This window comes from Macrotis lagotis, chromosome 3, assembly GCF_037893015.1.
Source record: "Macrotis lagotis isolate mMagLag1 chromosome 3, bilby.v1.9.chrom.fasta, whole genome shotgun sequence".
Taxonomy (NCBI): Eukaryota; Metazoa; Chordata; class Mammalia; order Peramelemorphia; family Peramelidae; genus Macrotis; species Macrotis lagotis.
The window spans coordinates 87,335,755-87,357,966 of NC_133660.1; the positions used below are offsets into that span (position 1 = coordinate 87,335,755).

The 22,212-nt window shown below is 33.3% G+C and overlaps 1 protein-coding gene across 1 annotated transcript in view; it reads right to left on the reverse strand.

Annotated features, from left to right (window-relative positions):
• Positions 1-22,212, reverse strand: part of GALNTL6 (polypeptide N-acetylgalactosaminyltransferase like 6) — a 1,756,803-nt gene that overhangs the window by 981,147 nt on the left and 753,444 nt on the right. The gene's annotated exons all lie outside the window — the stretch shown is intronic.

Sequence of the window (22,212 nt, forward strand, 5' to 3'; positions counted from 1 at the left end):
TTTTATTTTCAATTTGAAAATTGATTTTCATTTGAAGACTAGACAGACACACACATAGAAACACTTGAGAAAAATAACTGAACATACCCAAAGCATCTCTGAAAGCATGCTTAGAAAAAATAATCTTTGCTGTATACTAATCACTATAATCAATCACATCCACCACTGACTATGCCACTTATAAAGTTGGATGTGATAAATAATACACTTGGGAAAAATAGAGATACAAAAAGGGAAGCTGAAAAATAAGTATGAAATTTTGACAGGACTATTACAAAGACTACTCTCAATTTGAAATGTTTTTAATAGTTAAATTAGCCTTCCTAACTTCTCCAATGTTTAGAGCACTGTGATCCAGAACCTTACACTTTACAATGGTAGAAAAAAATGAAGATCTCGACGATTGTTTGGTTTTAGTTGAAATCTAGCGAAGTTTTTAATTGCTTTGGAATTGTAAGTCAATGTGTTTCTTTTCCTTGACCCTTACATTCAGTTCTTTTCCTTAATTGTGGTCAGAATAATGTTATGTAATATATGCATTTTCATCTGTGACCATTAACTATGGTACTTTAATTCATTGGTCATGGAAAGATTGCTGGGTTCAGATTCCTGATCCTCCACTTATTGCATTACCTTGTCACTTGCTATAACCACTTTGAGTCTCAATTTCCTCACTGTGGAATGAACAAATGTCAAAGATTTTTTTCTATTGCCCCTCACAGCTATCAAACTTGAAAGAAAACTGTCATAAAGTAAAGATTTGGTTTTCAATCTTGCCATTGAACATTTATTGGCTGTAGGAAGGACCCTCAGGAATTCACCTAGACTCTCAGTACTTTATATGACTCAAAAATTGTAAGGAATGATTCTGGCCTGCTTTGGTCAATAGTATGTCCTAGGGGCAACTAGGTGGCACAGTGGATAGAGTGCCAGCCCTGGAATCAGGAGGATCTGAGTTCAAATTTGGTCTCAGACACTTAATACTTACTTAGCTGTGTGACTGTGGGCAAGTCACTTAAACCGATTTCCTAGCAAAAACTAAAAAAATTAAAAATTAAAAAAATTAAAAATAGTATTTCCTAAACCTGGAGTTGTCTAAACTAATGAAATCACAGGTTTAGTTCCTTTTCCTACCATCCACTTAATATATCAAAATGCTTATTTTGTCATCAGACAATTGCTTTGGCAACAGATGCTATGTCTGAAAAGCAAGAAAATGAAAGAATGCATTACTTTTATTTCCTCGACAAATAATAAATATAGAGTGATACAAAAGATCATCAATATCAACAAAATTTAGATAAGTCTTTCCAAAAGCAAGACATCTTGTAATTCTGGTTCAGCTTCAGTATATATTAAAAAGCAAATATGAAAATTCAAAATACTTTAAGACATCCTTGTATGAAACTTACTTGTTATGTCTTTTTTAGTTATCCTTAGTATTTTTTCTTTTCTCAAAATCAGATACAGTAAATTGTCATAAAATTTGAGGTAGAAGTACTCTAATTTGAAGAGATAATAATGATAAGAACCATAACAATAAGAAAATAAAATCTATGTAGAACTTTAAAGTTGAAAAAAAAAACCACATACTAAATATTTTATCCTTACACCAGCCATATGAGGTGTGTTATTTTCTGAATTTTTCTCCTGTGATTCCCAGGAAATCTTCACCCTAATTCCAGAATGTTTTAATATTGACTTTGCCATTTAAAGAATGATCAAAAATCAGAATCTAGCATCTCAATTTATAACATAAAGAACCAATGATAATTGTCCTTTATATATAGTAGTTTAAAAAGTCCTTTACATATATTATCTTATTTGCTCCTCATAGTAAGCCTGTAAGGTAGTCTCAATTTTTATGTTGTTATAGAGGAGAAAACTGAGGCATATAGAAATTAAGTGACTTTCCCAGGGTCACACAGTAAGTGTCTGAGGCAGGATTGGAATTTACAACTTCCTGTCTTCAAGTCTAACAGCCTATCCAATATACTCCTTACCTATCTCTGTAGCACAGATAAAGAGAGAACTTGAAATAAGATAAATGTTTCCCATGGCATATGATTTTGGTCTAGAACAAAATACTCTATAATAATACATTCAATTTTAGCAGATGGCTGCTACTACTCCACATGTATGTAATGTTTTATGATTTTCAAGGTGCCTTAACTCATTTCATTGTAAAAACATATTTAAATATTGAAAATGAAAAGGATATCATCCATTTGGGCATGGGTCATGCTAAATGTACCACAATTTGAAAAATATTGTTCACAAAAACATTGAAATCATTTTATTTCTGTCACTGAAGAACAGAACAGAATCAGCAACAATGTCCATATATTTCAGGCCAGAAGAAGGATGTATGTAAAATTTCATCCAAACACATTGATTTCAACCTGAAAAACTGAAAAGACAGCTATGCACATTAATGTTTAGAGTGAAAGTCTATAAATTTCAAGACATCTAATTCTTTGAAATCTGGTCTTATGCTGAATTACTTTAAATTTAAGAAATGTTTTCTTCTGGATAACAAACCAGATATAATGGAGTTGTGTCTTAATTGATACAATCCTTCCCTACACTCTTCACTCTTTAATTCTATTGTCTGATATCTTATACTCTTTTTTCCCAGAGAAAAGATTTTTAATTATGCCTGGATAAATTTCAGGGGTCCATAAATTGGGAAGGAAAAAATATATATATTTAATTTTATAAACCTATGCTCTCTTGAAATTCTATGTACTTTATTGTATGTATTTTTTAAGGCATAGTCTTTCTTTGCTTTTAATTTATTTATTTTCACATTACTACTAGTATTGTTGGAAAAGTAAGCATAATTTCCTCTGCCCCCACAAAGATAGAGAAAACACAAGAACATAGACAGAAATTAAAAAGTATACTTAAGTCTATATATATTCAGAAACCATAGGCTCTATTTCTGGGATGGATAACAGTCTTTATCATAAGCCCATAGGAGAAGAAGCTTCAATATTTCTTTTTCTCACAATTGCTATTGCTAACTGTATTGCCCTCTATTCCTCCTCACTCCTATTTATTCTATTCTCTCTCTCTTCGTTCACCCTGCCCCTCCTCAAATGTGTACTGTATCTATCCGCTCCCTTCCTTCTCTTCTATCACCTTCTTTCCCCATCCCCCTTACCCACTCTCCCATCCCTTTCCTCTCCTCTTTCCTATAGGATTATGTAGATTTCCATACCCTATTGAGTGTGTATATTATTTCCTCTCTGAGCCACTTCCAATGAGAATGAAGGTACACTCATTCCCTCTCACCTCCCCACCTTCCATTCCATTATGAAAACTTTTTCTTGCCTCATTCTACTTCTCCTTTCCCTTTCTCCTATTATATTCCTTTTCTGAGCATTGACTCACTCTTTAATATATACATATAAAACTTCTTGTTCAGCTCCCTCCTGTGTCTTGTCTATATAAGCTCCTTCTAATTACTCTAAGGAATGAGAAAGTTCATATAAATTATAAATATCTTCTTCCCATGAAGAAATACAGCAGTTCAACTTTATTAAATCCCTCATAATTTGCCCTTCTCATCAGCCCTCACTATACTTCACTTGAGTCCTGTACTTGAACATCAAATTTTCTCATCAGAACTACTGGTCATTTCTACAGGAAAGTTTGAATGTCTCCTTCTTTAAATGAATGTCCATCTTTCCTCCAAAAGAGAATGTTCAGTTTTGCTGGGTAGTTGATTCTCAGTTGAAACCCAAGCTCTTTTGCCTTCCAAAATATCATATTCCAAGTCCTACAAGCCCTTAATATAGACACTGCTACATCCTATGTAATCCTGACTATAGTTGTGAAGTTCCACAATATTTGAATTGTCTTTTTCTGGCTGCTTGTAATATTTTCTCTTTGACTTGAGAATTCTGGAATTTGGCTATAATTGCTCTAGGAGTGTTAAGTTTGGTATCTCTTTCAGTAGGTGCTCAGTGGATTACCTCAGTTTCTATGTTTCCCTCTGCTACTAGGAGAATTTCTTGAAAAATAAAGTTTAAGCTCTTTTGCTGGCCTTGAGTTTTAGGTAGCCCAATAATTTTTAAATTATCCTTCCTGGAGGTCAATTGTTTTCCCAATGAGATATTTCACATTTTTTCTAGTTTTTCATTCTTTTGGTTCTCTTTTGTTTCTTGATTTCTCACAAAGTCATTAGCTTCCCTTATCACCATTTTACAGTTGAAAGTCATATTTTCTTCAGAGAGCTTTTTATTTCCTTTTCCATCTAACTAATTTTGCTTTTATTTATTCATTGATCTTTTGGACTGCTTTTTCCATTTGACCTAAACTGATTTATTAACTTGTTATTTTCTTTGATAATTTTTTTGTATCTCCTTCACTAAGCTGCTGACTTGGTTTTCATGATTTTCCTGCATCACTCTCATTCTGCTTCCAATTCTTTCTCTACCTCCCTTCCTTTATTTTCATAATCTTTTTTTGAACTCTTCCATAGACTGAGACCAATTCCTATTTTTCATGGAAACTTTGGATACAGAAGTTTTGACTTTGTCATCTTCTGAGAGTATATTTTAATCCTCTGTGGGACCAAAGTAATTGTTTATGGTTAGATTCTTTTTCTTCCCTTGTTTTCTCATTTCCTCAACCTATGACCTGATTTTAATGCACTTCCCCTGGACTTTTGAACAGTTTTAGGACATTCTTCCTCCCTGCTCCCCCCCACACCTCAATTCCCTCCAGGTCTTATGAAAGGTTCTGACTGCTCTCCTCATCTTTGCTCTGGTCTATAGATGATCACAAACATTCCCCTCTGCCCTGGAGTTAAGAGGACGGTCCCTGCTTGGCTATGGGACCCCAGATTGTGGCCTGGATCTGAGTATGAGCAAAGTAACAGAATCCTGTCTCAAGGATGGTGGAGAGCCCTCTGCAGTCTCCCCCAACTCTCTTACCATCCATGGACTGTGTGCTCTGGAAGCAGCTGCCAGGTAGCTCTGCAGGTTCCTGGAGCAGGGTTGCACTGAGGTCTGAGCTGGACTGGGTGTCATGCTCACTCTGGTATAGCAAAGTTTTCCCACTGCTCTTCCAAGTTGTCCTTGGTGATACCTAGGTTGAGAGTATGGGAAATAGCTCCACTGCCAGGGAACCAAGGTGCCCCCTCGGCTGTTCCTGGAAGACTGGAGTTCAGTTCACTCTGATGCAATGTGGCAGGGGCTGTGCTGCAGCCCTTCCCAACCCTGATGGAACAGACCCTTCCCAGGGATCTTCCAAATTGTCTTGGGCCAGAAAATTGTTTCAGTCTTTCTGTTGGTTCCATCACCCTAGAATTTGGTTGTAGTTATAATTTTAAGACATTTGCAGTGGTTTGGGGCAGAACTTCTGAGAATTCCTGCCCCCACTCTGTGATATTGGCTTTCCCCCACCCTGATATCTTATACTTTCTTAGAATATTGTAAGTAGTTTTTTATAAGTAGGCTGTAGTCTATCATTTCAATTATATGAAACTGTTTTCTTTTCTCTTGTTTTCTTCTACAATATCTTCTTCTGTGGTCTTGAAAATATTTGCCCCATAATTATTTATAGTTGCACTGAGTCTGAGCATTCATTTAAAAAAATCAAAGCCTAAATCCTTTTCTATTAGCCCCAGAGAATGCCAAATGCAGAAAAAAACAACTAAAGAGCAGCTCAACATCCTATTGATCTTGCTACTCTCACCCCCTGCTCAGCTTAAATCTCAACATGAGATGTTCTGCTTGAAAGTTATAATTTTTAGATTTCTAGTTTCATAATAAACCCTAATTTCAGGAGTCTCAGTTTCCCTTGTCCAATATCTCAATAAGATAATTGATCTCAATTAATCTCAATGAGTTCTTAAGAGGCACAGTTTTCATCCAATCCTGTGGGACAAGGTATAAAGAATATTTAGCAGGAATTGTGAAAAAATATCTCTGAACCTACAGAAGGAAAGGACTGATGATAAGAAGTCTATTTAGATTAGCAGAATCAATATGATGGTGTTCAGACAGTAATCCAACTGAACTTTATCAATATTCCTTTCTAAACAATTTTAAAATAAGACTTCAAAATAAATTTTTGAATGAAAAATCCATAAAGAAATCAGAATTTTACCAGAACAGAACATAGGAATGAATTAGGAGAGTGATATGACAGTGGAGTAAGTGCCAGTCCATAGCATAGTGTGGTGGCACTAGTAGTGTATCTTGGAGGTGGCAGCAAGCAGCCACAACCACAGTAGCATACTCCTTGAGCCAATCATTTTATCTCTTTTTTTTGCAGTATTACTTTTTACTTTTAATGAAGTCTATAATTTTTTGTCAAAGATGCTTAAATGAGAAGTCAAGATTACTTAGAAATGAGGTGTCAAGTGGTTGCATTTAATTTGTCACAGAACTGGTAAGGATTGGTTTTAGTAAAAAAAACAACTTCATTTCTTCACTCAAAAAATATATTTCTTATAAATATTTTAGAAATGTTAAATTTTGACCAAAAAGCTTCTCAAAATGCCAGGAAAAGTTAATGGCTTATGTTAGTGGTGTCAAACTCAAATACAGGGGTGGCTAGGTGGCGCAGTGGATAAAGCACCAGCCTTGGAGTCAGGAGTACCTGGGTTCCAATATGGTCTCAGACACTTAATAATTACCTAGCTGTGTAGCCTTGGGCAAGCCACTTAACCTCATTTGCCTTGCAAAACCCTAAAAAACCAACTCAAACAGAAACAGAGTCAATAAAGCAACAAAGATCCCTTCAGTTGCATATTGACAAAGTAAATCAGATTTCAATATTATCTCTATCCTGGGGTATTTTAATTTAAGTTTTTAAAAATAGTTCCCAATAGCATTTTATTTTTGGTTTTTGAAAGAGTTAAATGACTTGCCCAAGATCACACAGATAGGTAATCATTAATTGTCTGAGGCTGGATTTGAACTCAAGTCTTCCTGACTGCAGGACAAATGCTCTATTCACTGTGCCACCAAACTGCCCCCCTCCTCCAATAACCTTTTAATGTAGAGCTGGAAAGCAATGAGTTGCATAACACCTTTATCTTAAGCTATTCCCAGTTTAGGGTATATTACTGCTGGGTTTTATGGGGTTAAGTGACTTGTCCAAGGTCTCACAGCTAGGTAATTACTAAGTGTCTAAGGTCTGATTTGAACTTAGGTACTCCTGACTCCACGGTCAGTGCTCTATCCACTGTGCCATCTAGCTGCCCCTATATTACTGCTGTTTTGATCCTAAGAACCAGATGAAGCCAGCCAAATTGAGTAAATGGGAGATTTGACGGGGAGAAATTTAGGATATTTTAAAACTGAGCACGAGGGTGGTTCAGAGAAGGGAATTCTTGGTGACCTATATCAGGGCAAAGATTTCTTTTGGACAGAGAGTAGATTTAGCACTATAGCTCCTGGGGAGTTGAAACAGAAGAATATAGAAGAGGTAGCTGGAAACCGAAAGTAATTATTTTCTACTTTTTCTTGTGTTCCACTTGAAATAATATCAAATGATATCATTCATTAAAATGTAGTAACTTTCCCATAAAATTTTAGAGGTATTAGTCTCTATGTCCATAGCATACTTAAGGTCATTGGATTATAGAATTTACATTTGGAAGGATATTTAGACTTTTTCTAATTCCTCTTTTTATAGTTGAACTGACAAATGTCCAAAGAAGTTATGCATGGACAAAAAGAATAACATATCTAGATTTCCTCCTGATCAAATATTCTAGAATATATGAATATACCATATAATTATTCTTTTGGAAAAAAAGGCATATGAGTTATATACTTGCAGACTTCCATTTATTCCCTAAGTGACACAGTATCGACTTTATCCAGAAAGGGAAAAAAATGTGGGGCAATGTCCACAGTGTGAAAGAAAACTATTATTTCAATTCTATTTCAAGTCATGCCCCTCAAAATGTGTCTCCACAAAGTTGGAGGAAGCTTTCTCAATCTTCTAAAAATATGCAATCAAATTTCCTGTCCCTAACCCCCAAATCTCAGCTATGTTGCCAGATTGTATCAAGGAATTCACACTGGCACTTTTTTTTGCATCACCCCACTCACTTCTCTGTTGCAAGACCTCGGCATATCATTCTGAAAGATTTACAAAGATGCTGTCAGTGCTTCAGTCTAGCTATAAGGTGACTACTGACTTCTGAAGCTGTTTTTCAAAGATAAACCTACCAAAGACTTTTTTCCTTTGGGAGTTGATTAGAGGAGTAAGAGGTGGGGAAAGACTGAGAAATCATAAACACATATACACAAATCATATGCGTTAACATTATACAGACATATATTTGTAGGTATCTGTGTGTATAAATATACATATGCATGATGAGAAATGCAAATATCATCAGCTAGTTTTCGCTAATCTAACACTGATTAATGACTTCTTCCTTGAGGTCCGTTTTTCCCACTAAACATTTAGGTTAATATCAGAAATTCTTTTGCTTCCTGAAGTCATCATGGAACAATGAACAACCCAGATAATGCCAAATTTCTCACATCCTTTCTGAACCAAAGTGGAGCTCTCAAGCATGCCCTAATCTGGTACTCTCTCCCTAGGGCCAAACAAGTCTCAAATGATTTGGCAAGGGACTTAGCCAATGTCCATTCACTTCAATAAATTCCATTTAATGTCAGCCCATGAAGCTTGACGTAGCAAATTTAACTCTAATATTTTATGATCCATTTTATTACAGTAAGAGACTTTAGAAATGTTAGACACGGTTCTCTCAATGAGATGGCTGGCACACATTATCCCATGACAGAAGCAAGGTCACTGTGAGCAGAGGCCACATTGCACTTCATTTACTATCCCTGTCATCTGCCCTCTAAAGAATTAATTTCTATATATTGAAAAAGTTTTATCTGTTGTACTGCAAATACTAAATCAGTAATAGATAATTAGGTCTGATAATCTAAAGTGCCTACAAAAATCACTATATAGTCTTAAAGAAAAGACAGAAGAATATAAAATTTCTTATAAAGACAAATGCCTGAAATTTATGGGATACATAAAGTTGTTAAAATCCTAGACTAGGTCTCCTGATTTTTAAACCTAGGATAAGTGTGATAGCTCAAAAAAAGCAAAGGAAAAAGAAAGAAAAATCTGCTGGTCACACAAGATCCAAATGCTTAAACCAAGAAGGCAACTTTCATATGAAACTTTGGACTCAGTTTCTCCATATATTAAATGGGAGTTTAGATGAACTTTGATGTTGCTTTCATATCAAAAAATCCAATTATTTCACATGTTTATAGGGGGACATTGTGAAACTAGCTATGAACGTTTGATGCCATTTAACAAGACCCTTGAGTAGAAATATAAAATAAGATAAAAATAGAAGGTCCTTAAAGTCAGGGATTGATATATTTTTATCTCTCTACTCCCAATGCCTATAACAGTGTCTGACACACAGTTAGCAATTAATAAATTCTTGTTGGATGAATGAATTTATTTTTAAATAATCCAGTGCCAAAACAATATCTAATCTTTGAACTATAACTTGAATATGAAATTATTTGATGGATTAGGTTGGTGGCTCTCTCCCATGTTTGTGTCACTCCAAGTAATAGAAAAAAAGGCAAAATGGATAGATATTAGAGAGCTGCTCAAAATATAGAACTCTGACAATATCAGAGCAGCATTTTTCTTGCTGAGATTTGCTAATAAGATGAGTAATAATAAGTGATATTCTTTCATCCATCCAAAAATTTAATACCTGCTCAACACAGTTTCACACAAGTGATACTCTATTCAAAACAGCTATCTTCCCAAGAAAAATAAGTAGAATTTGATCAGTCATAAAATGGATTCCACAATTTAGTTTCCTTAAAGAAGTATGCCATTGTGACCATGGTCAACTATAATATTGTTTTTGCTCTTAAAAATGATCTTCTCCTCTATCAAGTTCATACTGACTCAACATGAAAATTTTTTTGATAGAAAGAAACTTAAAAAGTAATTACTCTGCTAATCTTGTTGATGATGGTAGGCTATAGGCTTAGAGTTACATATTATAAACAATCCCAGGGTGGGTGGTGAGGTTGTGGTATTATTTGGGAGGGAGATGTCTTAACATTTATTTTCTAACCCAATTATTTAAATGCAGAAAAGACTTTCACTTTGATTATAAAGAGAAATATTTTTGTTTATTTATCTAAACTAAGAATCAGGAACCACTAACACAATAATTCAGATGAGCAAAACACATGTTAAAGAAATATTAGACTGTAAGATGGATGATGATAGACTATTTATTTTCAAAGAAACTCCAATTAAAAATAATAAAATGTAGGAATAATGAAGAAAGACAATGTAAGCCAAGTGGTAATCCAAACAAATGTACTACTGACTCAATTTGCCAATATCATAAAACTTGCCAAGGATGAAAATAACACAGATTTAGAACTGGAAGGTTACTAGATGTCATCTAGTCCAAACCCCTCGAGATGAAACTAAGGCATATAGAGTTTGAATAAATAGCCCAAGAACACAGATGTCTTATTCCATTAATATTATTTTGGTTTGAGACAATATTTCAGCACAATATATTTTATGTTCATGTTGAGGATGATGAGAACGATGATGAAAGACCTCATTTGGTGTCTTAAGGCTTGCAATGAGCTTTTCTTACAACAAACATGTTATCTAATTAATGGAAGCATTGTTACCGCCATTTTAGAGGAGAAAACTGAGCATCATTGGGACCAAATAACATGCACAAATGTAGGTCTACTTAATTTTGAAAATTTTCAAGGAGGTTAATAATAGATATATCTAATATAATTGCTGAATTAATGAAGGAGAAAGTAAACATCTAGAGAGTTATGAAGTTCATATAATTAACACTTTACATTTAATACTTGAGAAAAATACATTGACATGACATGTGGGTTGTTATTTTTAGTCAATCTCTAATTTCCACCCGAGAAGTACTCTCTTGTTTAAGAAACTTAATGACATAAATAAATATTTATTGGGTCTTTAAATAATGTAGAAAGAGTACTGGATTTAGAGTGTTAAAGGAATAAATTTCAAACTTTTATGGTCTAATTAACACTCAAATAACTGGCACATAAACTCATCTGTAAACTCAATTGTTTGCACCAGTTTTCTGCTAAAGGCCCTTCCCTTTATGTATATGTGAAACTGTGAACTAAAAAGATCATTATATTTTTCTAACAAGTGCTATAATCAACAACTGTTGAAGTAAGTGTCCTTTTCAATGCAGCAAGAAGCTTGAAAGCCCTTTGCAGGGTCCAACAGAGGATTATTTCATAATTGATGAAAGATTTTCATTTGTATAAAATACTTTATGGTTTTCAAAGTGTGATCACATTGATCATGCTACCAGTCAGATCCTCCTGAACTCTTAGATTGGAAGTTGAAAAAGACTCTCATTTCATAGATGGGGATCAAATACTGTGTTAGAAAATCTTAATCTCATACAGACTGCTAATTATTACTTCTATGACTTTAGACAATCTGATTGAGATTTCCAGACCTGGGCCCTTGGTCTTTGAAATGAGTTTAAGTTTGAATGTAATGGAAAATGAGAGTTGAGGATGATAACTTGAAAAGGCAGTGAGATAATAGGAAAGTTTTATCTTTTCTTTTATTAAAAGATAAAAAGATGAACTTTTGGAAGGCCTTATATGAGTTCAAGAAGAAAAGGAAACAAGGGTTACAGAGGAAGAAAATGTATGGAGCAAGGTTAAAGAGAAGATAGAAATGGGAATGGAGGAACAAAACAAAGAGACATATTTTTAGAGCACAAATCAGAAGTTCTTAATCTGGGATATGTGACATCAAATGTCATTTAATGTTTTTATAACTGTTTTAATATAGTACATTTTCTTTGTTTTGTATATATATATGTACACACACATATATACAGACATAAACACACACATACACATGTACACATACATATATATGTGTGTGTGTGTGTGTGTGTGTGTGTTTGTGTGTAAGCATGATTCTGAGAAAGGGTTCATATACATTAACAGTCTCCAAAGGACTCCATAAAGCATAAAACATAAAGCATCCCTAAAATTATCACATTATTTGAGACAAGTAGGAAGGAAGAATAGATATAATAGTTTATGATAAGAGGAAATATACTTCTGATGAAGTAAATAATAGTTATTGAATAAATAAAACAGTGAATAATAAATTATTGAGGTGATTGGAGGAAAGGAGAATTTACATGAAAATATATGGCAAAGATACATCTTCCTTTAGAATATTCAGTTACAGCAACAACTTGTATTCAAAGAGTTATATACAATTTTTTTCTACGGACTCTTTACTCAGTCAGGATATTCCTTCTTTTATATTGATAATTAGTTTTCAAAGGAAAAGATAAGAACAAGTATAAAAAAATCAAAGGAGGGTGGTCTGAATTAAAAGCATTATTTCTCTTAGGTAATACAATCTTGTCTAAGATTCAGAAGTTGTCCAAAGAAGAAATTTAATAAGCTCTTTATCCACATTCTCATTTTCCTCTCTCTCTCTCCCTCTCTCTCTCTCTCTCTCTCTCTCTCTCTTATATATATATATATATATATATATATATATATATATATATACATACACAATTATACATAGAAGATATCATGCTGTATGTGTATATACATGCTATTTTATGTTATAAATTATTTATATCCATGTACACAATATATATGCATATAAAAACTAATAGATGATAAATGTCAAGTCTTCTTTTACCCTACTTTCCTATACATGCTCTGTGATTTAGTGACATCATTTTACTTGCTGTTTCATCAGTAAGACTGGAGTTCAAATCTAACTTCAAGCATTCTTTGGCTGTGTGATTCTGAGTAAGTCATTTAACGACCCTTTGCCTTCACCTCTAAAATGAACTTCCTCCTTCAAAATCTGGTGAACACTTTATAAAAATTATCTCTTTATAAAAATTATCTCTTATGTATCTCTTTCCCTTAATCCTAATTCCTCATACCAAATTTGTTTAATCTGTAAACATGTTTATGAAAAACATATATGTACAATGCTAATCTGACTGTTCTTCCCTGAGGGGAGGTGGATGGGAAGAGAGGGTGGGAGGAAATTTTATAACTTAAAAATGTACATACATGGATGGATGAAGAAAATAAATTTAAAAAAGATCTTTAAAAATTGCTTTCCAGGGTTGCAGTGAGAATCAAATGAATTTCATTCTCACAGTAACCCTGGGAAGCAATTTTTTTTATTCAGCAATACCTGATATGCAATAAGCACTATGCAAAGGTGAGGTATTATATTATGATCTAGTAATTGTAAGTTTCTTGAGGGCAGGGACTCTCTTTTTCCTTCTTTTTCTGTATCCCCCAGAAATAAGCCTGGCACAGAGAAAGTTTGTAATAATTGTTCATTGGTTGATAGTCGTTGATTGATTTTTTTTTTTTGCTCAGTTCCATGAATTTCTCTGGATGTCCTGACCACCCATGAAAGTAATTCTTTGCATCTTTATTTTGTCCACTGGATCTCCTGAAATCCGTCACATCTAGAATCCAATCTTCAGCAAAAAAGGCTTTCATCATTCCTCTTAGTGTTAGTGACTTCCCTCTGAGATGATCTTTAATTTATCCAGTCTATAGCTTGTGTGTTCTCCCCCCCCCCCCATTAAACTGTCAATTATTGGAAGTAATGAATGCCCGTTTTCCTTTCTTTGTATTCTTAGAACTTAGTTCAATGTATCTATATGTGTATAGTATATGCATGTATGTATAAACACACATTTATTTATATATACCTATATGTGTAGAGTATATACATAGAATATAGAGTATATTGCATAGCTGTGTGTATTTGTGCTTAATAAATGCTTATTTACTTGAAATGCACTGTATTTTTGAATGGCAGTCTAAACACAATTATCTTCTGAGGCTGCATTCCCTTTATTCCTCACACACTAGACATCTCTTCTACAACTTTATTCACCTAGAAGGACTTCCCTGGGACTCATTGTTTTAATTGGTGACTTTGCCTCCCCACCCCTACTCTCCAGAATTCTCTTCTTACACCTGCTGTTACATATGTACACCACTCCCACCCCATCCTTTCCATCCCTAGAACCATGAACCATTATCAAACAATTCTATTCCTGGAAAGGTTCTACTAGTCTACTCCTCTATTATTCACTAATACCTACAACTTTTCAGATGAAAGTATTACCAGTCTAGCTACCACTACCTTATTTATGTCTCCAACACTAATTTGAAATGTTTTCTCCCTCCCTCCCCCTCCTCCTCCCCCATCCTTCCCCTTCCCTGCCTCCCTCCTCTCTCTCCTCTCTCTCTCTCTCTCTCTCTCTCTCTCTCTCTCTCTCACACACACACACACACACACACACACACACACACAGACACACAGACACACAGTTTACCTTTCCCCCAGAACCTCCTGCTTGGGATAGAATACTAAAAACTAAAAAACTCCATGCAAACACACCTCTGTCTCTCTGGAGATGGTCCCCTCATCAATTATCTCCTCCCATCTATTTTCAGTAAGTAAATAGAGACAGTAAAGGCCTGTGTTTAACACCATTTACAGAGATAAAGTAAATGTTTAAAACATAGAAGGCAAACAGATTTTAAGAGAAAGAAGGTCTTGAAGCTTCCACAAGAGAGCCCAAGGGAGGCACACAGTTATGTCCCTACACTCCCTCTTATTGACAGAATAGATGGCAGAACTGAATATTGTCTAACTTGTAGGCAAGAATCTTTGGAAGGATACAAGGGACATAGGATAGTAAATGAGAATACTTGATAAGGAGGGAAAAATAAGAAAATTCCTGCAGGTTTTAAAACATGTAACATATATGATCTCATTGTAATTGACTTTGCCAAAGGAAATTGTCCAGAGGTTTAAATGCTATCAGCAAAAAAGATGAAGCCTAAGAAAATTTGAGTTGCCTCATTATCATTGTAAGACAATTCATTCTAATTGAGACAGAGAGAAAAAAAGGACCATTTAATCCAAATCTTAATCTAAAGGTGTTTAGATTTATTTTAAAATGAATTAAGAGATGAGCCTGGAGTTAGGAAGACCTGAATTCAAATGGAGCTTCCAAAACTTACTAGTTATGTAGTCAAATCTTTTTGCCTTTCTAGATCCCAGATTTCTTAACATAAAATGAGGAAAATAATAACAACTTTCATTGAAAGTTGTTGCAAGAATGAAATGAGAAAATAATCATAAAGTACTTAGTCACTTAATAAATACCTGCACTACACCCTGCCCCCATCCTCCACAATAAAAAGCTTTAAATAATCTTTTCTTTTTCAAAGTAAACATGTCCTTAAGGAAATCTTACCATGGAAATGACAATCATCTTTTTATAGAATATGTCAAAGAATAATATGTTCTCCTTTTTATGATTTGGCATCATGCTACATTTCTGTCCTTGTAATCTATAAGTCGCATTTTCATATGACCTTGAGAATACATTATACTTTACATGTATATTTATAGCAATGTAAAACAGTGCACTTTTCTTAGAGTTTCAAATTCTTCCCCTTCCATCTCTAACTGCTAAGAAAACTATTGAAAAGAACGACTCTTATTAAAATGATCTATAAATTTCAGTTTTATGTCCTGTTAGACTAAATTGGGATGGAATGTGAAAAAAATGAAGATGTTGTGAGTTTTGAAATGTCTACATTGAAATGGAGATTTTTCTCATCAGAATTGAGAGTGGCTTTCTTTTCAAAAGTTATTTGATGATGGTGAATTATTTTCTCCACAAATAAGTATTGCAAAGTCACATTTTATAATGTATGCTATAGTTCCCACTCTCTCTGTTTGACTTCAGGTTTATCTAGTAAAAAACAAAATTGGTCAGCCAATTTTATTAAAACAACTCCTAATATACTTTTTTGCTAGTGTTTAACATGAACAATTCTAGGGTTTAGGGTTTATAACTAAAGCTAAATGGAAACAATATTATTCTTCTTGTCAGAATCCTTTCAGAATCTAGTTTTAGATGAAATGTTGGCCATCATTTTTATATGTCATATTATACATGTTCTTTTAAGGTATTAGCTAATATAACATGAGAATACAGTACCATTACTTTATAATTTTTTGAGTTACTTGAATTTTCTATTTTGTAGAATAATTATATGTTCTTAACTAGTTTATTTGCTTTGAAAATCTTTCATTAAGAGATGCTGAAATACTTTGGAAATTATGGAAAAATGCTTGGATTCTAAACAACTCTATATTGTTTATGGAATGAATTCTTTGGGAAGTATGAGCATTATTTAAAAGTTTCCTATTTACCTTTGGTTATGTGAATACTGATAATGTACCTGTATTTCTAAAAATGAATTCTTTACACACAATACACAAATATATACTCATACAATTTGTTTTTGTATCAAAGACAATGATCTATATTATATTTAGGAAGATTGAATTTCAATTCTCACCTTTGAACCCATTTAACTGTTCAACCTGGGTAAGCAATTTAACCATTTGGTTCACCCGTCAACACTTTAGAGGATTGGGGTTAAAACAAATTCTGCTTGGAACCTTCTTTTAGTGAGGGTTTCAAATGTTCCTAACTTTATTTTCTTTTCACCGCTGTTTGACTTTTGCTCCATGAAACAACTTTCTCCTCACAACTAACCCCTGGCTCCCCACCACATTTTTTCAACTTACTTTTGTGTGTTGTCTTAACCTGTTAGATTGTAAGGTTTCCCCAATTTCTCTACTTGTCTTACCTTCCTGATTAACCTACTCTAAATAACTCTCCTATCTGCCAGTTATCTTCCTAAAATGTGGTGCCCAGAATTTCCAGATGAGCTCTGATCTTGGCAACTGTTCATGACTGGGTTTTCATCATTTAAGTTTTAGATATTATTCCTTTTGATGCAACTTAAGATTCCCTTTTAATTTGGGTGAGTTTTTGTTTGGTTTTGTTTGATGGATCTTGTTGGATCATCTCACGTCTGTCCTAAATATTTTTGACATTGGTTCCACAAAGACCATCAACTATCTTAGGATTATTACTCTACCTACTTCAAATAAGTGGAATAATTTTGAGCAAATCATTTTATTTCTTCAGTTCCCTTTTTTAAAAATGTGTATAATGAAATAATGGAATCAGCTCATTTCTTTTTTACTTTTAGGTTATTTTTTTTTGCAAGGCAATGGGGTTAAGTGGCTTGCCCAAGGCCACACAGCTAGGTAATTATTAAATGTCTGAGGCCGGATTTGAACTCAGGTACTCCTGACTCCAGGGCCGATGCTCTATCCACTGTGCCACATAGCCGCCCCCCAGATCATTTCTAAGACCCCTTTCAGATGCAACAATTTCATGTTTACAACTTACATTATAATCTCTAAATCTCCAAAGTTTTATAAACTTATCTACCGGTTTGTATTGATAGAAATTTGGGTACACAATGTGGAGGTATCTGAGAAATATTACAGAATTTATTTTCTACCAATATTTATTTAGAAATACTCAAAAGGATCTGTGACATGATTGATCTAGAAGTTCTTTCAACGATGATAGAGAATCACAAAATATATAATCATTGATTTAGAGCTTTTCAGAGACATCAAGTTCAGCACCTCTTCCCCACCCCCATTTTATAGATAAGGACATTGAGACACAAAGAGGTTTAAGCACTTGCTGGGTGTAACATGGTCAGTAAGTGAGGCAGGATTCAAATTCAGATCTTTTAAGATCTGCCAAGTATAGTGCTATGTTGATTAGATTGGCACCCACCATCCAAACACTTCTTTTCCATATTCTTCCTAGTTTCTATCCATTTATTAAGTGAGAAGTTTTCTTTGGCTTCTTCCTACATAGTGAGTATACTAGTCGATACTTCTGATTATCTGACTTTCCATTGCCTCACCTTCTCTTTCTACAATATAATCAATTTTTTTTAGGTTTGTTTTTTTGCAAGGCAAATGGGTTTAAGTGGCTTGCCCAAGGTCACACAGCTAGGTAATTATTAAGTGTCTGAGACCGGATTTGAACCCAGGTACTCCTGACTCCAAGGCCGGTGCTTTATCCACTACGCCACCCAGCCGCCCCAATATAATCAAATTTAATGTCTTTTCTTCCTTGTTCTTGAGAGTCCTCTTTGGTTATATATTTAGCCTTATTCCTTTTGATGCAACTTAATCTCAGACCAAAAATGTATCTCTACATTATTTTTGTCTTGTTTTCATTATTATTCTTCACTACTCTACAATAATACCAATTGAATATTAGCATTAAAGAGACCTTTATTTTCACAGAAAGTATGTGGTCATTAAAAAAAGTTTCAAGATTTTGGAAAGACAATTCAGTTTTCTCCATTCCTCTTCAATTCATTAACCATTAAACACATAATTAAAATACAAACTTAAAAAATGACTGCTAATGCCCTGGCAATATCAGAGTTCCTTGGACCACCTCTGGATAGACCTTTGGAAGGAAGAAAAGGAAGGTGCTGTCTGCTTTCCTTTAAGGCAGCCAATTCTACATTCTGTCTAAATGTGTACATTAATAACTATTTCCTTGCTTCCACAGTTGATTTAATTTATATGAAGTGTGAAGATATGATGGATATCTGGCTATAATCCACTATTGGAACATATATTCATCCAGACATACAGAGAGTCAGAGATTTGTCAGACTCAAATATGTCCCCTTTTTGGAGGTTGAATCTCAGTTTAATTCACACATTTCAACTATTTCCATGCATATACAGTGAGGGTAGTGTGTAATTTGGAGATAAGCCCAGGATTAGTCCTATTTAAATATCATGAAGTCTAGCTATATGTCTCTAGCTACCATGATAAAACTATTTCTGAAAGCTTAAACAGCTACATGCCATCCACTAACTTTTTGTGCACATAACATAGCATAAAATGCATATAAATATATTTATAGATATACTTAAAATCTTAGCCAATAGCAACTCCATTTCCTATGACTGGAACCATATTTTAAGACTGAAGTGTCATTATGTTTGGCAAAGGTTCTTTTTAAAACACAGGAGATAGGGAATTTAGTTAAGCAGGGCTACCTGAATAAATTTATATTTAAAAACCCAAGTAAATTGGAGGATTTTTTTTTCACTTAAAAGGTATTACATGAGGTTATGTGAGAGGATAAAACATTTGGTAGGGGTAGAAACACTAAAGGAAGGAAAAAAGAGAAAATAAGGGGAGAAAGAAATAAAGAAAGATGGAGAGACGGAGAGAGAAATGAGGAGAGAGATGAAGAAACAGAGAGAGAACCTTAGAGAAAGATGAAAAAAGATGAAGAGAAAGAGAATAAAAGGGAGATTGAGATGTATGGAGAAGGAGATAGAAAGTACATAGAGATGAGGACAGAGATAGAAAAGGAGACAGATTGTTTTATAATGACTTAGCAAAATTTTCTTCCTAACTTATAGGAAGAATCTATACAGAACTTTACCTTTAAGATTTAATACTACTGAAATGAAGATGTGAGAAGTTTGTGTGAGATCAGACTATTTATCTTATGCAAATTTTTATACTTTAATTTGCCATAATTCTTTATACTCTTAGTGTATTAATGATACTTTGAAAATTATCAAGACATTTGAATCAGAGAATCACTAAACTATTGCTAAAAATGAATTTTGAGGAAATATAACTCTCTCTCATTTTACAGAGTTCCAGAAAGTAGGAGGGAATTAACTAAGGTCACATAGATAATAATTGAGAGAGCTGGTAGTTGAATTCTGTCTTAGATTTAAAAATGACAAACTATTTCTACAGTACGATAATAAATAATATGCTTTTAATTTAAAACATAACTTCATTTATAAATTCTGTTTATACATGGGAAATCTAGAATTTAGACTATACAAACTTTAATCATCTAGGTTAGTTTAGACGATTAGCTGCTAAGTGTTGATACTGATAATGAAGAAAGAAGAAGAGAATTTAAGGAAAATCATTTCCTTCTTGGAAAGTATCATATAGTTTACTCTATAAACATGGAATGAATATTAGGGCACTTTGCCTTAATGATATTCTATGAATATATACTTATTATTTCAAACATATTCTCCTTGGAAAATAAATACTTAGCAAGGATATTAATTACAGAAAAAATAACCCGGAAATAGTCAACATGATTAAAGACAGAGACAGAAAAACTTTATATAATATCCTTTTCCAGAAATGCTTGTGAGAATAACCTTAAGAAACTTTCAGTCTGGTAGAAGTCCATAGGTATTTTTCAATTCAGGAAAATCTTAAATTGATCTTATTGAGGTAAGCACTTTTCTCATATCATGAGTTGCCTGAAAAATTCATCTTTTGGTGTCTAGCTTTTGATGATACACTTCACTCCCTATAGTTAATCAAATGTACAGATCACAGTCAAAATCAAATTCTTGAAATCATCCTTATGGACTTTTTTTCCTGTTTTATCAATTTCATTAGATACCTATTAATTCCAGGATCAAATATGAAATCATTTGTTTTTCATGCAAAGCTCTTAACAGCCTGACTTCTTCCTATCTTTCCAAAATCTTTATAATTTATTCCTTCCACATACTGTGTAATTATTATTGTCCTACTTACTGCTTCTGTAACATAACACTTCATTTCTCTCTGATATATTACAAACTTGTGCTGTTCTTCCCTATCATTTCCAATTCTTAAAATTCCTAGTTTTTTTGTTTTTTTAAGATGTTACTAATATTTAATGAATTATTTTAGAGGATGCAAAGAAATTAATCTTTACAAAAGCTTGTTCATGTTTATCCATATATGTATATATTTATATATCTGTACATGAATATAAATACACACACACACACATATATGTGTGTGTGTGTATGTGTGTGTGTATATGCCCTTCAGAAGTGAAATTGAAAATGAATTAGTTTCTTTCCTAAAAAATCTCCAAAGCACATACTATATTACTATTAACAATTTGTATTTACCGGTTACGTACTTTGTAAATTAGTGCTGTGTTGACTCCAAAATACAACTCACTGCACTAAAAAGGCTTACAGTGTCATTGTGGAAGGTACATAAGATTCAAGTTTATCCATACATATGTACATACACATATGAATACATTCATGAATGACGAGGACATAATCTTAGGCAAAAAAGATCAAGTTCTGTAAAAATGGTCCAGTTGAAGAGTACCATGGAAAAATCATATGACAGTAAAGAATTTTAAATCATATCATTTCTTAAGATTTTCCTCATTTAGCAAAAAATTATTCCAGGGTTATAATTTCTTCTACATCCAGTCTAGAAGATATCATGGTATAGATAAGAATTCAAAGAATATTAAATGTGATTGAGAAAGCTAATTTTCTTGAAGGTTGATCCATTCCAATTGGTCTTTCCCTCTAAAGAAACAATTTATTTATTCTGTAGGTATTTGGTATACATGTATTTATTTTCTTTATCTCTTTCAGGGACAGTTTTTCCTTTTTTAGTTTCAACACATAACACTGTTTCTCATATATAATAAGCACTTAATAAATATGAATTCATCGATTTATTATTCTGCTGTGATCATTTTTCATTATGCTCTATCACCTAGAAAAATAAGCATTTGGTATGGCTAAATCATTTAACAAAATAGTTTGTCCAAAAAACTAATTGTAGATCTTGGTGATTACTTAAGTGAGCTGCACTTATAGGGAATAAAGTCAGGATAGTTCATGATATAAAATCCTGGTCTTTAAGAATGCAAGTATTTACAAATCTAAAGATAGCTATATCAGCATCACTTTTGTTAAATTTTGTAGTTTTGGTAGTTTCCTCAAGACACTTTTTAATTTTAGGTGATGAAAGATGCTCTCATTAATATGATTACCTACTGAAAATTTTTATTTATGCCTTAACCATAACTTTGGGGATACCAGAAGACAAAGAACAATATTATATTTTAGAAACTGATTTTTTAATTTCTGAAGGAGTAGATCAAAATAAATATTTTCAGCATCATTCCTCCTCCCTCTATAGAGTTGTGTAAAAGTTTGAGAGTGAGATCAAGTAATTATTCAAGACATTAAAAAATAACATCCTATTTTTGCATTCATGATTTGTCATATGTCTTTACATGGACAATGAAGAGTCATAAAAATATACATCTTTACACATATATGCATATAGATTGCATATAGATATATAAACATATATTAATTAAATCTACATGAA